This window comes from Pongo pygmaeus, chromosome 6 (assembly GCF_028885625.2).
Source record: "Pongo pygmaeus isolate AG05252 chromosome 6, NHGRI_mPonPyg2-v2.0_pri, whole genome shotgun sequence".
NCBI classification, from domain to species: domain Eukaryota; kingdom Metazoa; phylum Chordata; class Mammalia; order Primates; family Hominidae; genus Pongo; species Pongo pygmaeus.
Window position 1 is genome coordinate 28472554 of NC_072379.2, and position 18209 is coordinate 28490762.

An 18209-nucleotide genomic window follows, 5' to 3' on the forward strand; every position below is an offset into this window, starting at 1 on the left:
GAGACTTTGAAACTGAAGTGGGCAGGGAAGGGTGGAAAGAACAGATCTCATTCTATGAAGAGCATGGAGGGATTTTCACAGAGCATGTAGTTCTGAGTACAGCAGACCAGGCACCTGGGGGGCACCCAGAGAGCAGCCTTTCCTCAACAGAAGAGGAGTGAGCACCACACAGAGTTACAGAAAGGGAATCCCGGACAGGGGTAACAGTAGATGCAAAGGCCCCACGGCAGGCACCAACTTGTCCAGGTTTGCCCAGAACTTTCCCGGTTTTAACACTAGAAATCCCACATCCCAGGAAACTTCTGAGTCTCAGCCAAGCTGGGATGATTTGCCCGCAACTGCCCATGTTATAAAACTGAAATGTCTGTGCCCCACCACCCCCCTCATCCTGAGCAAGCTGAGGCAGTGGGTCGCCCTAGACTGGAGCAACGTGCATGACAGCGGGAAGAGCCAGTGACTCTTTTTCATGTCCTCTCTCCCCTCGACCTCAGGAGTCACCCAGGTGGTCACTGGCATCCAGGATGAAAACTTCCCAGCATCCTTTGCAGCAAGCAGTGGCCACATGACCAGGCAGTGGCCAATGCACATGAGGCTAGCGCACAGCAACTGCCTTTAGAGGAAGGAAGATTTGTGTCCTCATGTTCTCTTCTCCCCTCCCTGCTCGCTGGCAGTAGATAGGATGGACACTGTGGGGGAAGCTACACCCTAAGAAAGTCAGAGCAGCAAGATGGAAGTAGCCTAAGACCCTGAAAAATGCACAGAGAAGAATCACCCGACTGCCTTGGATTTTCATGTGAAAGGAATGAACCTCTGTCTTAGTAAAGCCACTGTGATTCAGGGTCCTTGTCACATTCACTGAGGCTGTAACATAATTGTTAGAAAGAACAGGAGTGGGAGGGGAGATGGAGTCAGACAGGCAGACAGAAGTTAGATCACATCGGGCCTGTAGGCCAAGGTGGAGGAAGAAACAGGCGACATAGGACTCAAGGAACACACCTGCTCCCAGGCAAAAGGAGTTTGCTGTGGGTGCCCCTCCCTGTCTGTATGTCCAGTGTGTGGATATTCTTTATACCTTGCCTATATTGTACAAATACTTTTTTTCTATTCAATATTTAGAAGACATTGCATTAAACAGCAAGATGGCAGATGAACATCAGGAAGGAACATTAGGAACATCCACATGTTCCATCCAGGAACCTTCACCATGGAAACCCTTGTGCTCATGGGCCTGGTCTCAAGACACATTCAGCTGTTGGGGATCAGAGGCTGCACTCACCGTAGCAGAGAGGCAGGACCAACTGGGAGAGGGTCCTTCTGTGACACCTACTGCATCACCAGGCTGTGTGAAGTGACTCAGCTGCCAGAACTCACACAATATCATTCTACACAAAAACCTCACGGGAAAAATGGTAAGTTATCAGTTTCTCCATTAATAGCAACTCTCAGATTAATCTCTGTCCTCCATTGCTTCTCCATGAAACAACTTTTTATATCTTTGTTTGGGTCTATTTTTCCATTTATTTTTTATTTTACTAACTGATTGAAAGATATATATTGTGTGTGTGTGATTTTGTCTCTGTCAGCCAGGATAATCATGGTTTAATTCCTATTATTATTATTACCAACATCCTTTAGTTTTTTTAAGCTTTTTCAATTCCTAAAGGTATTAATCAGGAACTTTCTGTCTCATGAGACAGAAAACAAATCCAAAACTGTGTAAGAGGAAAAAGAATGCACTCATCACTAGCATTGAGAAGTTCCCAAGCTTAGCTTGCTTGGGCTACAGCTACATCACCGTTTCCAGGGTCATCCTGTAACTCTCTCTCTCTACTTCCCCAACTTTGGCTCCATGTTTAGCTCCATGACCCTCAGACTTAAACAACAGCACTGGCTCCTCTCCAGATCTCCAGCTCCCTGACCCTCAAACTCCAACTGCAGCACCAGCTCCACCCCGGGTCTCCAGCTCCACGATCCTCAAACTACAACAGCAGCACCAGCTCCCTGGTGGATCTCCAGCTCAATGACTCTCAGACTTGGGAGGTGGCACCGGCTCCCAACCAAGGCTCCAGCTCCACAAACCTCAAACTAGAACAGCAGCACCAGCTACTCCCTGGGTCTCCAGCTCCCTGAAACTTTAACTATAGCACTGGCTCTTCCCCGGGGCCACCAGCTCCACAACCCTCAACTTACACAGTGGTAGCACCAGCCCCTCCCTAGGTCTCCAGCTCCACGACCATCAAACTTGAACTGCAACATCAGCTCCTCTTCAGCCTCCAGCTCCACAATCCTCCAACAACAACAGCAACACTGGCTCCTCCCTGAATCTCCAGCTCAACAACTCACAGACTTGAGAGGCAGCACCGGCACCTCCCCAAGGCTCCAGCTCCATGACCGTCAGATTTGAACAGTGGTAACACCAGCTCCTTTCCAGGTCTCCAGCTTCACTATCCTTAAACTAGAACAGCAGCAACGCTGCCTCCCTGGGTTTCCAGCTCCATGACCCTAAGACATGAATGAAAGAACCGGGTCACCCCAGCACTCCAACTCCAAGACCCACAAATTTGAACGGCAGCACTGGCTCTTCCCGGGATCTCCAGCTCCGCGGCCCTCAAACTAGATCAGCAGCACCGGCTCCTCTCTGGTTCTCCGGCTCCACAATCCTCAGACACGAACAATAGTACCAGCTCCTCCTTGGGTCTCCAACTTCACTACCCTCAGGCTAGAACAGCAACACCGGTTCTTCCGTGGATCTCCAGCTCTACAATCCTCAGACATGAACAGCAGCAGCACCGGCTCCCACCCTTGTCTCCACTTCCATGACCCTCAAACTACAACAGCAGTACCGGCCTCTCCCCAGGTCTCCAGATACACGACCCTCAAAATACAATGGCATCATAGGCTCCCTCCTGGGTCTCCAGCTCCCAAACCCTCAAACTTCGATTGACACACTGGATTCTCTCCACAGCTAAACAGCAGCATGGGCTGTCCCCCAAAGCTCCAGATCTACGAACCTCTGACTTAAGTGGCGGTAGCACCGGCTCCTCCCCAGGTCTCAGGCTCCACGACCCTCACACTAGACACCAAGACCTACCTCCTCCCTGCTCTCCAGCTACACGACCCTCAGACTTGAACAGTAGTGGCTCCTCCCTTTACCTCAAGCCCCATTACCCTCAGACTTGAACAACAGCAACACCAGCTCCCCTCCAGGGCTCCAGCTCGAGGACCCACAGATTTAAAAAGCAGCACCGGCTCTTCCCGTGACCTCCAGCTCCACTAACCTCAAACTAGAACAGCAGCATCGGCTCCTTCTTGGGTCTCCAGCTTCACTACCCTCAGGCTAGAATAGCAACACTGGTTCCTCCCTGGGTCTCCAGCTCAACGACTCTCAGATTTGAAAAGCAGCACTGGCTCCTCACAAAGTTTCTGGCTCCAAGGCCCTCAAACTAGAATAGCAGCAGCTGCTGCACCCTGGGTCTCCAACTCCACAACCCTCAAAGTAGAAAAGCAGCCCTGGCTCTTCCCCAGGTCTCCAGCTCCTCGAGTCTGAGGGTTGTAGACCTGGAGACCCAGGGAGGAGTCAGTGCTGCTGTTCTAGTTTGAGAGTCGTGGATCTGGAGACCCAGGGTGGAGCCGGTGCTGCTGTTCTAGTGTGAGGGTCATGGAGCTGGAAGACCCCGGGAGGATCTGCTGCTGCTGTCCTAGTTTGAAGGTCATGGAGCTGGAGACCCAGGAAGGAGCCATTTGAACAGCAGCACTGGCCCCTCCCCAGGTCTCAGGCTCCACGACCCTCAGACTTAAAAAGCCGTAGTATGGACTTCTCCCTGGGGCTTCAGCTCTACAACACTCAGACATGAACAGCAGCAGCACCGGCTCCTCCCCATCTCCAGTTCCATGACCCTCAAACTACAACATCAGTACCAGCCTCTCCCCTGGTCTCCAGATCCATGACCCTCAAAATAGAATGGCATCACTGGCTCCTCCCTGGGTCTCCAGCTCCCAAACCCTCAAACTTCAACTGACACACCGGATCCTCCCCACAGTTAAACAGCAGCATGGGCCGTTCCCCAAAGCTCCAGATCCATGACCCTCTGACTTAAATGGCGGTAGCACCGGCTCCTCCCTAGGTCTCCAGTTCCGTGACCCTCAAACTACACAGCAGCACCGGCTCCTCCCCATGTCTACAGCTCCACCACCCTCACACTAGACACCAAGACTACCTCCTCCCCGCTCTCCAGCTACAGGACCCTCAGACTTCAACAGCAGCAGTGGCTCCTCCCTAGGTTTCCAGCTCCATGACCCTCAACCTGCAACAGCAGCACGGGCTCTTCCCTGTACCTCAAGCCCCATGACCCTCTGACTTGAACAACAGCAACACCAGCCACCCCCAGGTCTCCAGCTCCACAACCCTCAGCCTTAAACAACAGCAGCACCAGCTCCTCCCTGGGTCTCCAGCTCCACAACCCTCAGCCTTAAACAACAGGATCACCAGCTCCTCCCTGTGTCTCCAGCTCCACACCCCTCAGACTAGAACAGCACCCCTCCTCCCTGAGTCTCCAGCTCCATGACCCTCAAACGACAACAGCAACACAGGCTCCTCCCTGGATCTCCAGCTCAACAACTCTCAGACTTGAGAGGCAGCACCGGCAACTCCCCAAGGCTCTGGCTCCATGACCCTCAGATTTGAATAATGGTAGCACCACCTGCTATCCAGGTCTCCAGCTTCATGATCCTTAAACTAGAACAGCAGCACCGCTGCCTCCCTGGATTTCCAGCTCCACGACCCTAAGACATAAATGGTAGAACCAGCTCCCCACGAGGGTTCCAGCTCCAGGACCCACAGATTTAAATGACAGCACCGGCTCTTCCCGGGATCTCCAGCTCCACTACCCTCAAACTAGAACCGCAGCACCGGCTCCTCCCTGGGTCTCCAGCTCCCAAACCTTCAAACTTCAACTGACACACAGGATCCTCTCCACAGTTAAACAGCAGCACGGGCTGTTCCCCAAAACTCCAGATCCACAACCTTCTGACTTAAATGGCGGTAGCACTGGCTCCTCCCTAGGTCTCCAGTTCCATGACCCTCAAACTACACAGCAGCATCGGCTCCTCCCCAGGTCTACAGCTCCACCACCCTCATACTAGACAGCAAGACTACCTCCTCCCCGCTCTTCAGCTACACAACCCTCAGACTTGAACAGCAGCAGCGGCTCCTCCCTGTACCTCAAGCCCCATGACCTCAGATTTGAAAAACAACACCACCAGCTACTGCCTAGGGCTCCAGCTCCAGGATCCACAGATTTAAACAACAGCACTGGCTCTTCCCAGGATCTCCAGCGCCACTACCCTTAAACTCCTCTCTGGTTCTCCAGCTCCACAACACTCAGGCATGAACAGCAGCACCCACTCCTCCTTGGGTCTCCAACTTCACTACCCTCAGACTAGAACAGCAACATTGGATCTCCAGCTCAATGACTCTCAGACTTGAAAGGCAGCACCAACTCCTCCGTGGATCTCCAGCTCCAGGACACTCAAAACAACATGGCTCCTCCCTGGGTCTGCAGCTCCAGGACCCTCGAACTACAACAACATTGTTCCTCCCTGGGTCTGTGGCTCCATGATCCTCAAACTAGAACAAGACCTCTCCTCCCTGGGTTGCCAGCTTCCTGACCCTAGAACCACAACATTGCTCCTCCCTGGGTCTGCTGCTCCACGACCCTCACACTACAACAAGACCTCTCCTCCCTGGGTCTCCAGCTTCCGGACCCTCAAATTACAACAACATTGCTCCTGCCTGAGTCTGCAGCTCCATGACCCTCAAATAAGAACAAGACCTCTCCTCCCTGGGTCTCCAGCTTCCTGACCCTTGAACTACAACAACATTGCTCCTGCCTGGGTCTGCAGCTCCACAACCCTCAAACTACAACAAGACCTCTCCTCCCTGGGTCGCCAGCTTCCAGACTCGAACTACAACATTGCTCCTCCCTGGATCTGTAGCTCGATGACCCTCAGCTAGAACAAGACCTCTTTCCCCTGGTTCACCAGCTTCTGGACCCTCAAACTAAAACAACATTGCTCCTGCCTGGGTCCGCAGCTCCACGACCCTCAAACTCAAACAAGACCTCTCCTCCCTGAGTCACCAGCTTCCTGACCCTCAAACTATAACAACATTGCTCCTGCCTGGGTCTGCAGCTCCATGACCCTCAAACTAGAACAAAACCTCTGCTCCCTGTGTTGCCAGCTTCCTGACCCTCAAACTACAACAAAATTGCTCCTCCCTGGGTCGGCAGCTCCATGACCCTCAAACTAGAACTAAACCTCTGCTCCCTGTGTCACCAGCTTCCAGACCCTCGAATTACAACATTGCTCCTGCCTGGGTCTGCAGCTCCACGACCCTGAAACTAAAACAAGATCTCTCCTCCCTGAGTCACCAGCTTCCTGACCCTTGAACTACAACATTGCTCCTGCCTCGGACTACAGCTCCATGATCCTCAAACTAGAAAAAACCTCTCCTCCCTGAGTCGCCAGCTTCCTGACCCTCAAACTACACCAACATTGCTCCTCCGTGGGTCTGCAGCTCCACGACTCTCAAACTACAACAAGACCTCTCCTCCCTGGGTCTCCAGCTTCCGGACTCTCAAATTACAGCAACATTGCTCCTGCCTAGGTCTGCAGCTCCACGACCCTCAAATAACAACGAGACCTCTCCTCCCTGGGTCGCCAGCTTCCAGACTCGAACTACAACACTGCTCCTCCCTGGATCTGTAGCTCGACGACCCTCAAATAGAACAAGACCTATTTTCCCTGGTTCGCCAGCTTCCGGACCCTCAAACTAAAACAACATTGCACCTGCCTGTATCTGCAGCTCCACGACCCTCAAACTCAAACAAGACCACTCCTCCCTGGGTTGCCAGCTTCCTGACCCTCAAACTACAACAAAATTGCTCCTCCCTGGGTCTGCAGCTCCATGACCCTCAAACTAGAACTAAACCTCTCTTCCCTGAGTCACCAGCTTCCTGACCCTCGAACTATAACAACATTGCTCTTGCCTGGGTCTGCAGCTCCAGGACCCTCAAACTAGAACTAAACCTCTCTTCCCTGAGTCACCAGCTTCCTGACCCTCGAATTACAACAACATTGCTCCTGCCTGAGTCTGCAGCTCCACGACCCTGAAACTAGAACAAGATCTCTCCTCCCTGAGTCACCAGCTTCCTGACCCTTGAACTACAACATTGCTCCTGCCTCGGACTACAGCTCCACGACCCTCAAACTAGAAAAAACCTCTCCTCCCTGAGTCGCCAGCTTCCTGACCCTTGAACTACAACATTGCTCCTGCCTGGGTCTGCAGGTCCATGACCCTCAAACTCCAACAAGACCTCTCCTCCCTGGGTCTCTAGCTTCTAGACCCTCGAATTACAACAACATTGCTCCTGCCTAGGTCTGCAGCTCCATGACCCTCAAATAAGAACAAGACCTCTCCTCCCTGGGTCGCCAGCTTCCTGACCCTCGAACTACAACGAAATTGCTCCTCCCTGGGTCGGCAGCTCCACGACCCTCAAACTAGAACAAGACTTCTCCTCCCGGTGTCGCCAGCTTCCAGACCCTTGAATTACAACAACATTGCTCCTGCCTGGGCCTGTAGCTTGATGACCCTCAAACTAGAACAAGACCTCTCCTCCCTGAGTCGCCAGCTTCCTGACCCTCGAACTACAACAGCATTGCTTCTCCGTGGGTCTGCAGCTCCACGACCCTGAAACTAGAACAAGACCTCTCTTCCCTGGGTCGCCAGCTTCCTGACCCTCGAACTACACCAACATTGCTCCTCCCTGGGTCTGCAGCTCCAAGACCCTCACCCTAGAACAGCAGCACCAGCTCCCTCCTGGACCTCCAGCTCAATGACTCTCAGACTTCAAAGGCAGCACCATCTCCACCCCAAGTCTCCAGCTCCAACACCCTCAGATTTGAGCAGCGGCAGCACCAGCTCCTTTCTGGGTCTTCTGTTTCACGATCCTTAAATTAGAACAGCAGCACCATCTTCTCCCTGGGTCTCCAGCTCCATGAAACTCAAGCTAGAATAGCAGCACCGGCTCCTCTGGGATCTTCAGCTCCACGACCCTAAGACATCAGTGGTAGCACCGGCTCCTCCCCTGGGCTCCAGCTCCAGGACCCTCAGACTTGAACAAAAACACCAGCTCCTCCCCAGGCCTCCAGCTCCTTGACCCTCATAAACAATCCCTTCTTATGAAATGTAGCAGTCAGGAAAACTGTAGAGGAAGTAAATAAATAAATGTTTTCTTTCAAATTGACGTTTCTTTTCTGTTCACGCAAGTCTGGAAGCTTTGCTACTTTCCATCAACCTTGCAATCTACTTATATTCAATTGTAAGATGGAAATCCACCATTTGAAATGACTTTAAAACTTAGTAATTCTTTTTTACTGTGATCTTATCTCACAGCTCTAGAAATGATCTTTCCTTTTGCCTGTGCAGAAGTCTTATGAACATTCAAACTATGAATTTAGTTGGTTGAGATTCCCAGAATACACATTATCCCCAAATGTTACTGCCCTCTTTAAAATCTTCTAACATGTTCCCATCACCCAAGCATAAACGCCAGTTTCCATCCACAGCCCACAGTGCCCAGCGCAGCCCTCCCCTCTGCCCTGACCTTAGGGTCTCCCCTCTGCTGTTTCTTTCCTGCCAGACAGGCCTCTGTCACTTCCTCAAACCACACAGGCTCAGGCCTGACTCTGGGCCTTTGCCCCTGCTGTGCCCTCTGTGTGGAGTGCCTTTCCCCGGCTCCCCATCCTCCTCTCAACCCGCTCAGCTCCAGCCTGCTGGTCAGGTCAATGAACACACGATGTCCTCCCCCTGTGCCTGAAACACTTCCCCCTTCACCATCCGCGTTCACTTTTCTAATTACCATTCATCCTTGGAGTCTCCACTGAAATATCGCCCCCCGCCTGCCCCAACCACTTGGACTTAATCTTGGTTAAATTGAAAACCCCATCTCCTGACTCCAGGAAGCTAGATGCTGTCATGGCACTTGGAAGTTTCCCATTGCAACGTTTTGCACACTTGTAATTGTTTTATTAGGTTGGTGCAGAAGTCATCGCAATTTTTGTCATTACTTTCAATGAATTGCAGCACCAGCTCCTCCCCACTTTTGATTGCCATTACCTTTAATGGCAAAAACCGGAATTACTGCTGCACCAACCTAATAGAATAATTTATATTTATTCACCCATCCTCTGTCTTCCCCTCTAGAAAGTAAGCTCCATGAGAATAGGGACCAAATCTACTCCAATCACTCCACCTTCCTTGCACATTGTCAATAATCATTTACCAACTGACTGATAGAGAAATATTTTCATTGTTGCTGGGATGAGCCACATAACACGACACTCCCCTTTGAAAGTCAACGTCATGGACAGTTAGCATTTGCTTTTCACTCCCGCATCCGTGGCTTGGCTGGGCTTAGGCTCATCTAGTCTGTGCTTGACTCCAGGCTGAGGGTTGGAACCCTGCACGCTCCACATGCCTCTCATCCTGCAGCCAGAGCCAGTGTTCCCTGGGGCACACTCATCTCCTGGGAAAAATCAAGAGCATTAAAGGCAGGCCTGGCAGTGCAGACACATTCCAGGCTTCTGCCTGTGCCGTGTCTATGAAAATCTCATTGGCATAAGCAAGTCTTCCAGCCACGAGCAATACCTGTGGGATGGATACGTCTCTCCACCCTCCCTCAGGCCCTGGTAAGGATGTGGATGTGTCATACTCTTACAGGGGGAGTGAAATATTGAGGCCTAACATTAAATCACCTACAGCAAGATATGTCAGCCTCTGTGTCCCCACGCTGGAATCATGCTTCACCAGCAGGTTTACCTGAGCTGGCTCCCCTTTGCCATGGTGCCCGCAGGTTTAGGCCAATGCTGTTCCTTGTGGAAGACAGAGAAGCCTCAGTTGGCCTCCAACTGTTGGCAAGAACAAGATATTAGGTTGGCACAAAACAACCATAACCCCCAGGTGGCCCTTGCCCAGTGAGACAGGAGAGGCGCAGGAAGAATTGTGGAAGCTCAGGGAGGCTCCCATCCCCAGCCCCTCCCCGCTTGCTCCCATCTCTGCTTTCTTGTTTTACTTTTTTCTTTTTTTTTTTTTTTTCTTGAGACAGGGTCTGATTCTGTCACCCAGGCCAGAGTGCAATGGCATGATCTTGGCTTACTGCAACCTCCGCCTCCCAGGCTCAAGCAATCCTTCCACCTCAGCTTCCCCAATGGCTGAGACCACAGGCACATGCTATCACACCCAGCTAAATTTTTTTTTTTTTTGTAGACACAGGATTTTGCCGTGTTGCCCAGGCTGGTCTCGAACTCCTGAGCTCAAGCAATCTGCCCACCTCGACCTCCCAAAGGGCAAGGATTACACACATGAGTCACTGAGTCCACCTTGATTTCTTTTTCTTTTACTTTTTTTTTTTTTTTTGAGATGGAGTCTCGCTGTCACCCAGGCTGGAGTGCAGTGGCGTGATCTCGGCTCACTGCAGGCTCTGCCCCCCGGGGTTCACGCCATTCTCCTGCCTCAGCCTCCCAAGTAGCTGGGACTACAGGTGCCACCACCTCACTCAGCTAATTTTTTGTATTTTTAGTAGAGACGGGGTTTCACCGTGTTAGCCAGGATGTTCTCGATCTCCTGACCTCGTGATCTGCCCACCTCGGCCACCCAAAGTGCTGGGATTACAGGTGTGAGCCACCATGCCCGGCCTGCTTTATTTTTCTTTACAGTAACTGGAAACTTCTAATGTGCTAAGTACACGTGTATTTTCTTTCTTTTTTGTCTTCCCTAGAATAGGAGCTTAATGTGGGCAAGTATTTTTGTTTATCTCATTTATCACCCTATCCCCAGTGGCGGAACAGTGTCCGGCACATGAATTGAATGGTGTGTTCTAAATAAATATTTTTAGCAAATAAATAAATGAAATATCCTACAAGAGAAAGCTAGTATTTGGAACTCACCCATCAACAGAATGAAAAAGCTGAAGACCTTTAGCCTGTCACTACCTCTGAACGCACCCAACCCCACAGGAGCCAGCAGAGAAAAAACAAGAACAAAGGTGGGGAAAAGAGCGGGTGCTTCCCCCTGCAACTAAGGACCCTCGAGGCTTAGGCTGAACTTGAGCTGGAGAAAGAACTAATCTAGGAGCTGGGTGTGAGATAAAAGTTTAGATTTGTCTGGCCTGGATTTTGTAACACCTAAACACCGGTTATTCCATTCATTTTTGTTTTTGTTTTTTTGAGACAGAGTCTTGCTCTGTCTCCCAAACTGGAGTGCAGTGGTGTGATCTCAGCTCACTGCAACCTCCACCTTCCAGGTTCAAGTGATTCTCCTGCCTCAGCCTCTTGAGTAGCTGGGATTATAGGCACATGTCACCACACCCAGCTAATTTTTCTATTTTCAGTAGAGATGGGGTTTCTCCATGTTGACCAGGCTGGTCTCAAACTCCTGACCTCAAGTAATCTGCCCACCTCAGCTTCCCAAAGTGCTGGGATTACATGAGCCACCAGGCCCTGTTTTATTCCATTCATTATTAACAAGTCTGTTATGATAAATCAAAGTGACCAAAATCCTAGGGAAACTTCCCCTGATGTCATCAAGGAGCAGAGACCAGAGACCTATCAGCAGGATGGGGACTAGGGCGAGGCAGGGGAGGGAGGACCTCCTCTGTGGATTATCAGGGTCCAGCAAGGGAGGTATAAAGTTTAAGGGGGCACCAAAAAATTCACTGATCAGGCTGGGTGTGGTGGCTCACCCCTGTAATCCCAGCACTTTGTGAGGCTGAGGCAAGTGGATCATGAGGTCAGGAGATCGAGACCATCCTGGCTAACATGTTGAAACCCCGTTTATATGAAAAATACAAAAAATTAGCCAGGCGCGGTGGTATGAGCCTGTAGTCCCAGCTACTCAGGAGGCTGAGGCAAGAGAATCACTTGAACCCGCGAAACAGAGGCTCCAGTGAGCCAAGATCATGCCACTGTACTCCAGCCTGGGTGACAGAGCGAGACTCCTTCTCAAAAAAAAAAAAAAAAGAGAAAACAGCCTCAGTTACAGGACCTCAGGCCTCCACACAGACACAATCAAGGAGTTTATTTATTTAAAACACAGCACTGTGTAGGTGTAGGATGGGGAATAATTCTTATTTTCAATTTTATTCTCTTTCTCTGTTGCTTGGCGTCTCTGGCCATGAGCCCGTCATTTCTGTAATCAGAGCACAGAATGTGGAGAGGGGAAGGACAGGCTGCCTGGCAGTGTGGTCCTGTTTTTCCTGGACCAGTCTTTGTGTGAGGACCCGTGGCCAATGGGCAGATTCGGGTCCCTGAGGAAAGAGGAGGAGCCAGGTAGTGGAACATTTCAGGTGACGGCCCTTCCCCGGCTGCCCAGGGCCCGCTTGGCGCTGATGGTCATTCCCAGCATGTTGGGTTGGCTTTTAGGGGTCTGGTCAGGACTCTCGGGGCCATCAGGGTCTGGCAGACCCTGGTCTGGATGTGAAGACACCTGGGGCATCTCAGACACCCTCTCCGGCCACTCATACACCCAGCACTGGGAGGCCACAGCACAGCTGCCCACCCCCGTGTTCTTGTTCACTTGGCGGCTGGCCAGTCATCGTGGACACTGACCGTAGCTCGAGGGTAGGGTCCCCAAGTTCCTGCTAGGCCAGCAATTGTGCCCCTTATGCTGCTGTATCTTGGGGTGCCAGCACGGGGTCTCCATAGGGATAGAGACAGCATCTCTGCACCAACCAGTGGGCACACAGCTGTGTTTCAGTACAAACACCAGGGCCAGCTGGACAACGCAGCCTGGGCCCAGCAATTCTGATTTGCCTGAATCCCAGAGTTGGCATGGTGGGGTCATTCATTCCAGCCAAACCAGAGAGCACGTCCTTGGGCAGGATGAGGAGTGTTCAGAGCAGGTGAATGGAGCTCTGCAGGGAATGACATCTCTGAGAAGTGAGGGCCCTGAAATCAATACAGGGACACTCTCTGAGCACCCCCAGGGTGCACACCCGGCCTCAGGGAGCAGGGAAATGTCAGCCAGCAAGGACAGGTCTGTGCTCTGTGGATGGGCCAGGAAGAGGGGGTGCAGCAAAGGAATCATAATCGCAGAGGAGAAAACGGCCAGAGTCACAGCCTGCTTTGTCCCTTTCTCACTGGGCTCTGCCAGGAGTCCAGTCCAAGCCAGCAACTCCCGAGCACAGGTATCAAAATGGACTGAGATCCTCTAATCACTTCCTGGTGTCTTGAGACAGCCTCCTACCCACCACCGCGGGGACCTGCACTGGTTTCTCCAAGAAGAAACTGGGAGGCCGAGGGGCTGACCTGTGGGGAGACCTTTCACTCAGTGCCTGAGAACCTGTTGAATGTTTAACTTACCCTTAAAAAACATGCCTGCCTCTTTGTATGTCTAACTCTCTGTAAGGAGCGTGTGTTACTTTGCTAAAGAATGAAAACATCACTCCAGATCACCTGTGCATTTAGCAAACACCAATTCCCAGCCCAGAGCAGTGGATTTGCTGCTGCAAAAAGCAAAAGCTCAAAACCCACGTGGAGCCTTCAAAGGCCACCTGGCCCCCGGCTCACCCTTCGGAATTCACTGACGGGTGTGTTTGGGGCTCTTTCTTCTTGGTGTCTGGTGTCAGGAAAGAGAAGACACAGGGACACCAGTTAGGGGTTTAATCCCATCAGACCCAATCCTCAGTTCTCTGTGCCCCTTACGTTACCCCCATCGAGACACCACTGGGGCTGAATGAACCACGAGCTGCTGCCCTGAGCAGGGAGTCAGATCCGTCCTTAGTCAGTTGGTTGAAGCTGCTCACACCCTCTAGGGCCCTGCATGGGGGTGGGGAGTCACACCTTGGTTTTATCTCACAGCAAGGATGACCCCTCACTGGGCACCCCAGCTCAGATCTCAAGGGAAACAGGCCTGAGGGAAGATGGGTGGAAGGATGGGGCCCCTGGTGGGAGGACTCACAGGGTAAGAGACACCACCCACTCAGGCGATTCACACTCAGGGTCTTTGGGGCTCTCAAAGGAAACATTGGTTCACAGTGAACACAGGTCCAGCTATTCAGGGTCACAATTATCTGCAGCAGGCACAACCACCCACTCTCATAAGATGAATTCAGTAAGGCAGAAACTTAAGGTCAAGATGAATTTTTATTAAAGATGATTTCATAATCATGTTTTATTTGCCTGTATTTACAGACTAAAGTTTCAATAGGGCACCTTAATTCCTTAACGAAGAGAAACAATGCATATCTTGTGGTAATGGGGACCAGCAGCTCCATGAGTCAAAGCTTTCTGTGGCTCGATCTAGTTCAGAGTCTGAGTGATACATTTAATGTGCCAGCAAAAACCTCTGGTAAACAGCGAGCAGTGTTACAGCCAGCAGAGCCCAAGGGCTTGCCAGAGCTGTTGGAGATTTAAGGGAGCAGGTTGGAGCTCCTCCTGAGGCAGAATGAGAGGAAGGCTCTCCCCATCTCCTGAGTGTCGGGCTGGACTCAAAGGGGAGAGAAAATATTTTAAATAAAACAAAACACTGTCGTTGCAATAAAATGTGACAATTCTCTTCCCTTTCCTTTTTCTCTTTTCTTTTTTTTTTTTTTCTGGACACAAGTTCTTGTTCTGTCACCCACCCAGGCTGGATTACAGGGGCATGATCTTGACTCACTGCAGCCTCAACCTTCCAGGCTCAAGTAATCCTCCTGCCTCCTCAGTAGCTGCGACCACAGGCATGTGCCACATCTGTTTTTTTGGTTTTTTTTTTTAGACATGAGGTCTGGCCACATTGTCCAGGCTGATCTCAAACTGCTGGGCTCAAGCAACCTGCCCACCTCTGCCTCCCAAAGTGCTGGGATTACAGGTGTCAGCCACCACACCTGGCTCCCTTCTCTTTCTATTTCACCTGACAGTGTCTCTGCATCCCCATCTCCTAGCACTCTCCTGACTTCTTAGATACCCTGGCCTCATCTCTGATCTGTCTGATCTCTGGCCTTTGCACTTGCTGTTCCTCCCACCTAGCACACTGTTCCCTCAAATCACCCATTGCAGCCCCTTCTTATCCTTCAGGACTCAGCCCACATGTCACCTCCACAGAGAGGCCCTCCCAGACCACCCAAAATGAGACAGTAGCTCCATTCCCACGACTCTTTATCCCATATCCCAATCTGTGTCCTTTATTGTACTTTTCACAGTCTGAATGATGTTTATGTGTTGACCTGCATGCTGTCCATCCTCATAGACTGGAACTTCCTGAGAGTGTCATGAGATCAGACGGCTCTTACTCACTGCTGTGTCCAAGACACCAGCACAGCGGCCTGTGTTTAAAGGTGGTCTGTCAATATTTGTTAAGTGACTGGACAGATACGGAAGTGGACAGTTACACTGACAGTTTTTACAGGGGGATGTGTTGCTTTGCCTTTGACATGTTCCATTGTTCTCGTATATAACATGGGCCTGACCAGGAAGAGGTGGTGCCTGGACATGATGAAACACTTTCACATGATCTGTTGGACAATAAACCCCATAAGTACCCCTTCTCTATCCGTTATTCTATACCTTCATGGACAAATCACTAGACCTCACGTGGGCCCAGGAATTTTTAAATATATTTTTAAACAAATTGCTAATATGGACAGTGATCCTAAAATATAGAGAGACATATAGATAGTCGCCTGAGCCCTGCATGCTCTACTCATGACTTTGCAATCCATCCTTCGAGGAAGTCTGCAGTGAAGACGGCCCTTCAGAACTGCTATGAATTGAGTCAAGGGGCTGGACCTTTAGACCCCTGTGTTTACTACCAGTCTTTGGAGATGGATGGACCTCAGGAAGGGTGATTGGGCAAAGCAGCTCCTGTCAGCCAGGGGTATTTTCTGGGGAGGGTCTCAGCTGTGAGCTCTCAGCAGGCAACCCCCTGGGCAGTGGGGCTGCTCCTGAAAGGCGACGTGGGGGACACATCCCAGCATCTGGACCAAGCCGTGAGTCTTTCTCACCTGGGCCATTGCGCAAAAGCTTCCCGACAGGCCTCCCTTCTTCCACTCTTGCCCCATTTCCCTATTTTCCACACAGCAGCCAGAGGAAGCCTGTGAAACCTAGGTCAGGTCCTGTGCTTCCTCTGCTCAGAACCCTCCATGGCTCCCACATACTCAGAGTAAAACCCGGAGCTTCATGATAACCATGAGGCCCACAGCTTCTGTCCCCACAGCTTCTCTGACCCTACCTCCCGCTCTTCCTCTCCTCACTCGGCCGCAGCTGTGGCTCCCTCCCCGGTTTTCCTGGAATATGCCAGCGCACCTGTTGCTGACTTCGTACTCACTGTTCTTTTGCCTGGAAGACTCCACCCTCGATGTCATCCTGGCCCACAGCTTCAGCTCCTCCAGTCTTGGCTCAAATGGTGGCTTCTCAGCGGGGTCTTCTCTGACCATCCTACTGGAAATCAACAACCACCCTCCATAGGGGGCTGAACAAGGGACCCCCATATGTGTCCACATTCAAACCCCTGGGACCTGTGTGCATGTCCATTGCAAAGGGGCTTTGCTGATGTATTTAAGTGAAGGATCTTGAAATCGAAAGATGACTCTGGATGACCTGGGTGGGACCAGTGTAATCACAGGGGTCTTTATAAGAGTGGGGCAGGAGGGTCAGAGGAGCTGTAGTGACAGGGCAGATACTGGAATCATGTGCTTGAGGATGAAGGAAGGAGCCACGAGCCCAGGAATATGAGGGGCTTAAAAGAAAATACAGGCCGGACCAGCACTTTGGGAGGCCGAGGCGGGTAGATCACTTGAGGTCAGGAATCCAAGACCAGCCTGGCCAACATGGTGAAACCCTGTCTCTATTAATAATACAAAAAAAATTAGCTGGACCTGGTGGTGTGCATCTGTAGTCCCAGCTATTTGGGAAGCTGAGGCAGGAGAATCACTTGAACCCAGGAGGCAGAGGCTGCAGTGAGCCAAGATTGCACCACTGCACTCCAGCCTGGGTGACAGAGCGAGCCTCCATCTCTAAAAAAAAGAAAGAGACAAAGACAGAGAGGAAAAAAAAAAGGAAGGAAGGAAGGGGAAGGGAAGAGAAGGGAAGGGAAGGGGGAAGTGGAAGGGGAAGGGGAAGGAAGGGAAGGGAAGGAGGGAGGGAGGGAGGGAAGGAGAGGGAAGGGGAGGGAGAAAGAGAGGGAAAGAAGAAAGAAGGAAAGAAAGAGAAAGAAAGAAAGAGGAGAGGAGGGGAGGGGAGGGGAGAGGAGGGGAGGGGAGGGGAGGGGAGAGGAGGGGAGGGGAGGGGAGGAGGGAAGGGGAATGAAGGGGAGGAGAAAGAGAAGGGAGAAAGAAAGAGGAAGGGAGGAAGGGAGGAAGGAAAGAAAGGAAAGGAAAGGAAGAGAAGGGAAGGGAAGGGAGGAAGGAAAGAAAGAAAGGAAGGAAAGGAAGAGAAGGGAAGGGAAGAGAGAAAGAAAGAAAGAGAGAAAGAGAAAAGGAAAGAAACAAAGAAAAAGAAAGAAAAAAGAAAGAAAGAAAGAGGTGGAGGGGAGGGAGGGAATAGAAGGGAAGGGAAGAAGGGAAGGGGAAGGAAAGGGAGGAGAAAGAGAAGGGAGAAAGAAAGAGAGGAAGGGAGGAAGGAAAGAAAGAAAGGAAAGGAAAGGAAGAGAAGGGAAGGGAAGGGAGAAAGAAAGAAAAAGAAGGGAAGAAAGGAAGAAATGAAGAAAGGAAGGAAGGAAGGAAGGAAAGAAAGAAAGAAAGAAGGAAGGAAAGAAAGAAAGAAGGAAGGAAATACAGACACTGAAAATGCAAAGAATCCTGACCTCAGGGCATCCAGCAGGAGCCAGCCCTGTTGACACCTTGACTTAACCCAGTGAAACTGATGGCACACTCCTGACCTCCAGAGCTAGGAGAGAGTCCATCTGTGTTGTTTGAAGCTATCAGGTTGGTGGTGATTTGTCAGAGCAACCACAGGAAGCTAACACACCCTCCCACATACCTGCGGCTTCCTATCCTCCAGCCTGCTGAATGTCTCCCCGTAGCATGGATTAGCAGCTGACATGTGTACCTTTCACTGATTTGTTTATCCCTCTCCACTTACTGAATGTCTGCTCCATAAAAGCAGGAATTTTGTTTGTTGCGAGATCCCCTGCACCTAGCACAGTGCCTGGCAGATAGCAGGTGCTCAGCAAACAT

At 51.2% G+C, this 18209-nt stretch overlaps 1 long non-coding RNA gene across 1 annotated transcript; it reads left to right on the forward strand.

Annotated features, from left to right (window-relative positions):
• The first annotated feature begins 1205 nt into the window (after window positions 1-1205).
• Window positions 1206-7323, forward strand: LOC129041368 (uncharacterized). Its single transcript, XR_008503848.1, has 2 exons — window positions 1206-1409; window positions 1858-7323. It is a non-coding gene; the product is annotated as an uncharacterized LOC129041368 (long non-coding RNA).
• The last annotated feature ends 10886 nt before the right edge of the window (window positions 7324-18209 follow it).